Genomic DNA, 9,316 nt, shown 5'->3' with positions numbered 1-9,316 from the left:
CCACTTACTCACTGTTAAACTTATTGTTCTTTGTCCTATTAGTTTTTTTTGAGATCTCAATCAAAAACACTTTATGTGAGGCATGATTCCAGCCACCGTGATTATAGGTTGCTTTGGATTGCTGAGCAAAGTGGAACTGTTAACAAGAGAGGGTCGCTGGTGTGGGTGAACTCATGCTTAGAGCTTTACAGCCCCGTTAATTCTAATGGAGAACAGGTGGGAGCAATACTGGAGGATGATGGTGAAACCGAAGACTGGGATAAAACGATCGGGTGAAATGAGAAGAGCAAACATGGATGTGAGGAAGAGAGAGGTTGCTTTTCAAGTTGAAGGTAAGAATATGAGCCCAGAACACCAGTATATGGCAAGAAGTGGAGCTGTGTAACACCCCTGTTTTCTTCTTGAGTAACAGAGAGAACCTGGGGTTGTATCAGCTGTAATTAGTAGAGTTTGGTGTGAGGGTATAAACAGCATACAGAAAGATCAGTGTTCTAGATGGAGATGCAAATCATGGATTTATGATCAAGAGAGGGGAAAAAAAGCTTGAGGGAGGTGAGTTTTGAGTTAAGACTTGGCTAAAGCAGGCATGAGTATTAACAAGGTATTTTCCTCTCTTCCTTGATTCTTTCTGTGTTAAGGGAGCCCAGACTCTATGTGTTCTTTATGCAGTCATGAAAAAAAATGTACCAGCTAGGTCAATCTTCAATACACTGGAAATTATCAGCCAGGTGATAGAAAGAATGTACCTGTTCTAATCAGAAAAGGTAATGTTTTAACCCCTGATTTGTGTTTCCTGAGCAAACAAAGCTATCTTATGTTGCTACCTTCAGAAATAAACCCTCCTTGTAGTAATGCAGATCTCCCAAATGTCTGTAATGAATTACACTATCTGTGTTTCATGTGTGAACAGAACAGTGCTCCATTTTGATGGGAAGCTTCTCCAACCTTTCAAAATAAGTATTCAAAGACTGTCAGGTGCTTATTGGTGGCATAAGTTGTGATTTGGATTAAAACATATAATGTGGTCTCATTGAACTCAGGGGAAACAAATGGGTTTGAATTCTACCTCCTTCTGCTTGTACCAGGAGGTGGAACACCTGCAACATCACTGCAGAAATTAAAATTTGGTTCTTTTCACTGGCAGCATCTTCTGTTACCCCAGGCAGTTACAATTTCTGTGGGGCAAATAGAGGTACTAGGAGGACTTAGTGGAAGGAGAGGGTGAGAAAGAGAAGATAATGACCAAGATTGGGACCTATAAAGTTAATTGGCTAGTGGGGAGAGGTGTGGAAAATGGGAGATAAAGTCCAGGATCATTCTAGAGCTGGAAGACAAATCCACCTCTACAGTTTTTCACCACGGCCTTCTACCTACCTCTATGCTCTCAGTTACCTCCAGGCTTATTTTAGTAATAGCAGCCTCCCCATTATGTCTTTTACAGCTGCTCAGTTACCTCTGCTTCTCTGCATCCCCCTTTTATTTTAAGGAGTGTAAGAGATGAAGTTCAGCCTCCCACTTTTCAGAAGACACTCAGATAACTTGTCATAAACAGTATGAAATATCACATGGGGAAGGACTCTGCATGTAACTATGAATGTTTCAGGGCTTGCATTGGTGATGAAACTGGCATTTTGAGTTGTTAGTGCCCTGAGAAGAATGTTCTGCATGGCTACTAGGTTAATAACTTGAAGTTGTGAAGTGTTTCATGGCAAGTGCAGTGAAAATGAAACTACAAAATGTCCAATTTGTTGCTACTCACCACAATCGATCTTATCGTATCAAGAGCCCTGTCTGTGTAGCTGTTTGGAATCGTTATTTGAAAGCCGAGTTTTCTTCCATTCATTGAAAAATTACTGTTGGAAAACTATACATTTCACTTGTAAATTTTTGGCTAATAAGATGTTTCTTGTCAAAAGAACTAGTGTAAAATAAAGTTGATCTTAAAAGTTTCAAAACAGGTTCTAGCAGTGTTAGTGTCATGTCTGTGATACTTTTTAGCCAGTGGCACTAACTTTAGGCATGCCAAATGCAAAGATCTTAAAAAAGGTATACTTCTACTATATAACGTCCTGAAGGCCCTATAGGTTCTAACCCTGAATGTGATTTGGTGACCTCTGCTGTCACACAAACCAGCCAGATATTTCAGACTGGAATACAGATTAGTTTTAAATTAACCCAGACGTGGCATGAGTAGAGGCATCATAGGTCAAAGTTCAGCTTCAGCTATTTACTCAACTTAGAAACAGTTAAAAAAATTAATAATAATGCACCTGTAATACTCTTCCCTACAATACCTCTCAGAGGCTTAGACTGGTCAGAAAGGAATAAGACAAAGAAAATACGGTTATTCAGTTAATTTTCATTTCAGTTACAGTTGACAATGAGTGTTTTGAGTTAGCGTGCCTGTTTCTGTCACAGTTAGTGTAGCTCTTCCTTGCTCTTTTTGTATTTGATTCTTAAATTCTTTCCCAAAATGTCCTGTACTGCCCACTGTTGGAAACAGCATGCCAAAGTAGATGGACTTTGGCTTTGGTGTAATATGCTAGTTCTTGCGTTTTTTGCATTTTTACATCTCGCTACTAAACTGACAGAGGTTCGACTTAGAAATTAGAATAAGGCTCTGGTCATTAGATCTACGTGGTTTTGTAACGCTGCTCTTAGTGGGATTAAAGAAGGGTAAAATACTGCCCTATCTTCAAGATGGGCCTCGTTATAAGTATTGCATGATGTGACCATGTGTGACATGGGGGGCGATGCTTGATAATCCTAGGAGCATTCTTCATTCCAGTATTTCTTATGCAAAAACCCCACAATGGTCTGCTCTTCAGGAGTCTCTTTTTCATCTCTGGAAACGAGGAATAAGGCTGTTTAAAGAAGATGAGATGAGTGCTGGCAGTGGAGATAGCGACAATCTGCCTTTCTATTGAGGATAAAACAAGAAGATGTATTCATTTGATGGCAGATGTCAAGAGTCATGGAAATTACAGATTAAAAATCATTTATGTGGGGAACAGGTTTTACATCTCTCGACTTCTATTTTGAAAGAGTGTCACATTAATGAACCATCATCTAAATGCATCATGGGAGCAAAGGATATGAGGGAGGCTGTGCACTAACAGTGACCTACATCCTGGGGCACGCCAAAGCCACAGCAACGTCAGACAGGATCTTTAGATTGGCCTTTTAACTGTCAGCCACATGATTTGTAGCTGGCTGGAGTAAGGACTAAAAAGCCAGTGTTTCCATTAATATCTAGTATGTTAGACACATATATAAAGGGGGGGAAAAAAGGCAAAATAAATTGGCAGCACTGATATTTTTATTCAGATTGTAACTTGGAAATGGGAAATTCCCACTCACACCACCTAATTGCAAACTGTTTGTTAGGAATGTGTCTCTTCCCCTCCCCCCTGCTTCCTCTGAAGGCGGGGGGGGGAAAAGTGTAGATATGAAGCACAGGTTCAAAATATGTGCCACATAAAGGGGAGGACTATACCTCCATTGCCTGTAGACTGTCAACTCAAACAGGCAGAGGATGACTCTGAGCAAAGGTGGGGGTCACAGCCTATGGAACAGCCCTTGAAAAACAGGATTTTTTTTTTTTTTAATTTGTGTCTCTTTAGTGTTTAAACTATTTGAGGTGCTTCTTGCTGACTCTCCTAGAGCACGTCAGCATGAATCCTCTGAATGGATGTGCCTCTTTGATGCTATCCCCTTCAATTGCTTGCTTCTTGTTGTTCTCTTCTTTCCTCCTGGAGTGCTGGGCAGAGCTGTGCAGGGAGGGGGAATCAGCAGCACAGAAAAGTTTTGTTTTGTTTTCTGGCTCTGTCTGCGGAGGAGAGGGAAACTGAAATTCTGATGTGATGTGACATCTGATGTGAAATCAGTACTGGTTTTCTCTTTTCAAAGAACACCTGCTCTAGGTCCAAGAATGGTGGGGAGTAGCCTTGTGTCGTTGGTTTGTGGGCAGGCACTTAAGGGGTGGGAGCAGAGATTGTATTGAAGATCTCCATGGGAGAACTTGTAGACCATTGAGACTTGTAGACTAATCAGTCAAACTGATCAATTTGACTCGGTGAGACATTTCTATGGTATTTCTGTTGCTGCAGGATGTTTTTGCTGGTCATGCAATATCCGACTGTAGCAGCATGTCTACTGTGCCTGTGGAGTAAACAGCTGCGTTGTACTCAGGTAGCATGTCTTGTGCTGCTTATTACTGGTTGAACTGGATGTTCTTCTGAGGGCAGGGGATGGAATTTAGAAAAAAGAAGAATTGCAGTAATTAGCAAACCCCATTATTTAGCAGATCTTGCATTTCTTCATGAAACAGATCTGCTGTTGCTGGTGTTACGAGTGACAACTTACAGTCATGAAGAGAACCATTGCACTTCAGATGATTCAGTCACAGGTGGAGTGCATCTAAGTTCTCTGCATCTAGTCCTTAAAGCTAGAAGCTGCTCTTACTTCATTAGTAATTCTTTAACTGTCACTTCTATTATCAATAGCCTGAGAGACAAGCAGCAACTTTTCCTTGCCCCTGCCATACGCAGCCTTGTCAGACACAGATAAATGTAAATTATAGCCTGTTCTATGAGGCTAAAATTGCTGTCTAGCACAGCCCTCTAAGCCTTTATTCCCCCTCAAACTAAGATCTTTAAAGCATATGAATGGAAATGAAATTGCTGAAGTGACAATACCATAGTTCCAAACGGCCTTTATATTTACTTAACGATCTGAAAATCTTGCTCATGGTCTCTGCAGGTGAATAGAACAAGTTCTAGTGTGAAGACAGGATGAGTGAATCTGAGCATGCAATGGATTAGAGCAGTGTGGGAGGCACCACCAATAGCTCTTCAGTTTAATGATCAACTAGCCCCGATTTCTTTTCATAGTGTACAACAGTAACTCCCCACCTTGCTCCAGACTAATTTTTCCTAAAACTCTTGTGGAAAGGATGGGACTGGTGGTGGATAGGTGTTCATCCTAGGACCTTGTTTCTTAGAGACTGACAGGGCCTCACTCTTCCACTCGCCACGTATTTTTTTCTTCTAGGTATACTTTGTAATATTTGAATGGACACAGGTTTGATTCTAGACCTTCTTGTAATGATTCAGAGAAGTTAAATCCTACTTGGATACTATTGTTTTCTGAAAAGTGGATTCGTTGCCTGGTGTGCAATAAACCAATTCTCACGCTCAGGGGAGATACTGCATTTTATTCAGGCCTGGGTGCTCGGTGGGTTTCCACAAATCCAGCACACCCTGTGCTGGTTTCCTCCTTATATTTAAACACAAAAGTTATGAGGTAGCACACTCCCAGTTACGATGATTGGTTAGTAATTTACATGCAATTATAATATCTGCTGTGTCATTCTCTACAGCTGCTGTGCCTGTGTGGATGAAGGGCCTTCACCTGGGCAAGGGCCTTCTTGACCTGTGTGTGTGTTTTAGTATTATAATGGAGATAGTTCAGTTAAGGATGCCTGGACTCAGGTTTTCACTGACAAATTGGCATTGTTTGTAGAAACAGTTTGATTAGATGTTCATTTGAGGTCTTAGTGTCCCAGGTAGACCAAATAATTAGGCTACAGGTGTTCCTTCAAACAATTACCTTTGATCCGCTCCTTAGTAACTATCTACAATCCTCCTTAACTATAGAGCCAGTACATAAAGCTTGATTAACTACAGAGCCATGGTTAACTTTGAATTCGATGATAGATATCGCTATTGCTTTGTGGGAGACTCAAATTTTCATTGCCCTGTTACTTGTTCGGTTACTGGTGACTGAGATGAGCTTTCATTCTGTGTGTGTTCTAGTATGCTACCATGCAGCATAAGGGAACTACAGATCTAATCTGCTAATGATCAGATCCACCTAAACCTCACCCCAAGACATTATTTTCTATATCATGTGTCAGTAAAAGTATGTGGGGAGGCAAACTGAGCAGGATCAGAGATGCTGGGGTAAGTGTTAAGTGGGAACTTAATTTATATAACCTAGGAGGACTATACTGTATTTCAAAGCAATAATTCATGACTGAAGGTTCACTGATTGTCTACAAGTTAGACAGAACCAAAGCAAGAAGCTTTCTTCATAAGAGTCTTAGAAGCCCAAGGCTGAGACAGAAGTCTTTGATAAGGACTTTATCAGATCCTTTAGCCGGGGTGGTTCTGCTATCATAACAAAAATAAAGTTAGCAATATTCATATAAACAGCCATTCTCTAAATAATATAAACACAATGGCAGAGTCACAGGAGCACTGAAAGGTTTCAAAAGGGAGATGAACACATCTCCCTTTGACATAAAAAGTTTCAAGTTTTATTTTGGAGATTTGACTGTGTATTTCAAACGCACGAAGGAGCAGTGGCAGATGTTCTGGTTTAGGACATCTCTGTTATTCAGTTATGTTCAGTAGTTAACTTGTAATTCCTCCAAAAAGACAACTTATTTTGGTAGATCAACGCTGTCTACTTCAAGAAAGAGAGGGGAAAAAAAAAGCCATGAATAGAATCAGATGTTTTTTAAAAGCTCATTAAAAAAAAAAAGGTAATGTAATACTTTGTAATGTCTGAAAGGCTTGATTTAAGGTAAAATTACTAGCCAGTCTTATTTTTTTTGCACTAATGTAACGAAATTTCTGGGTTTTTTCTTATAACTAAGTCTGTAATGAGGACATTCAAGCTAACTTAAAGAAGTAAATAGATTAGAAGTGCATTTTGTGAAATTAGAGAAAATAGAAATTATTTTAATGTATACTACATTAAACTGTATCTAACAGCTTTGAAAAGCTGTTCTTTCAGATAGGGAAAAATCTGTTCTCTTCCTTTACGTCTACCTAATGTTTTGGGTGTGTAAGTGTATATAAAAAAAGTAAGTCAGCCTGAGGAAAGCTGCTGCATGCCTCTTTCTTCCTGTTTTTTAAAAAAGAAAAAGAAATAGGGATAATGCAGTAAAAACCTCAAATAGTTAATGAGGAATTTAATTGTTTTTCTATAAGAAACATAGATGGAAAAATTCCCATCTGTTTTACCAAGAAGTGCTGAAACTTTTCTTTTGAGCTAATTACTGGTTCTGAAATAGTTGAGGGGAAAAAAACCATAAAATGCTTTTCTTCTTTATTTCAAAAGATTAATCATCTTTAGGATGCAGTTTCCCCCCTTCATGGCATAAGAGGAAGGCAGTGATAGTGATTAATATATTGACATAAGATCCAAATGCTTTTCCAGTCTACATGTTCTTTAAAAAATACACTTTATCTGAATGTTGACAATCCAAAGATTGCATGAAATATTAAGATAATGTGCATTTACAATCTGCTAAGTATAAAACACAAGAAGAAAAATACTGAATAAACATTTTTGTTTGCATAATAAAAATATTGTACCAAATTACAGACAACTTAAGAAAACCATTTAGTCACAGGAGATAAAAGTATTAGTTTTCTTAGATTCACTCAGCAGCAAAATGCTACACAAGCTCTGTCTCTGGGTTGAAGATGTATCACTTTGTGTTCTAACTCTGTGCATTCCTTATTTTTTCCTTCATACTCCTGACAGTGTTTATTCATGTGAACCTTTCCCACTATTACCAACGTGACTGACATCGTTCAAGTGGTAGCAAGATTGGTAAGGGTAGTAGCGGGTTCCTTATATTCACTGAATTTACGTGCTTCTCTTTGCTGCTCAGTGTTGTTAGCCATAACCCGGCAAAGATTGTGGATCATTGCTGTAGAGCTTTATGAGACAAGGCTTTTATTTCACTGATTCCAAAATCACTTGTCTTCTCGTTGACTTCTCTTTTCTTTTTGTCTATGAAAGAGTTAGGTCCAAGGAACTCTGCGAAAGGACAAGTGAGGAAAGAATGGATAAGAGTGGATATTGGGGAGGTTGCTTTTACTAGCAAGAGGGATTAATGGAGTAAAACCTCTTGTAGAATCTCCCCAGACAAAAAGGATTTATCCACATTACCACAAGAATTTTTTCCCCTTAGGCTTATGAATGTTCCTTCAATTTGCTTAAGAAAGGAATGTTTCTTTTGCCTTTCTTGTGGTAGATACATGGAAGCTTATGTATGGACAGCATTGTTTTACACTAAATTTCAAAAAAACCATCGGAATAAGAAGGGAGGGATTTTAGCCAGGCTTAATAGGCACCATTCAGCCAACAATGGAAGGAAGCTGTTTAGAATCTGAACAACGCTGTGCCTGTCTCTCGCGTGGTCACAGAATAAGTGAGGGACACCAGGGGGTCCTGCTTCTTCACCTAGTCGTGATTCTTCATTATTTTTCATTTAGACACAAGCAATATTTCTGTACTTGCAGAGCAGGAGGTGTAAGTTGCTAAGGAATGTGTGTGGACACTATATTTTATGGGATTAGAAAGCAGGAGTTTTAACTAGCTTTGGTAGGCTGCACATACGCAACCCAAAATATTCTTGTCGCCTAAAAACTTAATTTTTAAAGTCTTCCATGTATGATAATGACAAAATAATTTTCTGAAAATATTAGGGTAACTTATTTTAATAAAAGTAAACCAAAATATTTATTATATTTTCTTATTCCTCAAAACCTGCAGACATTGTGCAAGTAATACACAACCAAATATTTAATTGCTAGCATATTAGAACACGTTGAAACAGTAGAGCTTAATAGCGAATGCTCTATAAAAGTTAGCTTAGCTGGTGTCAGAGCAAGGGGTTTTTTTAACTGTTTAATAGGGTAGATTGGGGTTTATTAGAGAAACTATACTATTATGACTTTCCCTTCCTTGTTATTAAACAGTGTTGTCCCTTTTGCTTCCCACTAACTTTTTGGATCATAATTTGAGAAGTACCATATTTGGATGTTTAGGTATGTTGGGCATACTAGTTCTTCTGAGAATTTAAAATAATAATGAAAAAAAATTCAAGTAGAGAGAGTAGGGAATAGCAAAGCTGGTTTACTCTATTATTTCTCAGTTTGTTCATTTGTTTATTTATTGTCTCTTTGGTTCTTACCCTTCTTTCCTTCCTGGAAAAAAGGAAAAACTTTGTCTCTGTAGAGATACACACTTGTTCTTGCTCTAGGTATAAGAAAGAGAAAAATGAATGCAGTACTCCTGTCGTGGAGTTAAAGACAGAAAATCTCCAATACTGGAATTCTCTTTTTCAGTGCTTTCCCTAAAAATGTAAGCTGTAGATATGATATATTTCTCAAGGAACAATTACACATCTCTTTTCCTCAGCTTGGTTACTGCGTGAGCAAGGCGGATGCTAATTTTAGGTGAGACCATCCTGAATGCAAAGTTTTGCTTGTTCTTTATTTATTCCAAGTCTCAA

General features: G+C 38.6%; 1 protein-coding gene across 2 annotated transcripts in view; it reads left to right on the top strand.

The window, feature by feature from the left end:
- Positions 1-206: 206 nt before the first annotated feature.
- LDB2 (LIM domain binding 2) overlaps positions 207-9,316 on the top strand; it is a 397,269-nt gene continuing 388,159 nt past the window's right edge. The window contains exon 1 of one of the 2 annotated variants that reach the window (XM_074587651.1): positions 207-332. The gene's annotated coding sequence lies outside the window, so the exon portion shown is untranslated. The remainder of the gene's footprint in view (positions 333-9,316) is intronic. The other variant, XM_074587652.1, reaches the window with a different exon arrangement.

This window comes from Larus michahellis, chromosome 5 (genome assembly GCF_964199755.1).
Source record: "Larus michahellis chromosome 5, bLarMic1.1, whole genome shotgun sequence".
Lineage (NCBI taxonomy): Eukaryota > Metazoa > Chordata > Aves > Charadriiformes > Laridae > Larus > Larus michahellis.
The sequence above is the reverse complement of the archived record's forward strand: the minus strand, read 5'-3'. Positions and strand labels throughout refer to the sequence as shown.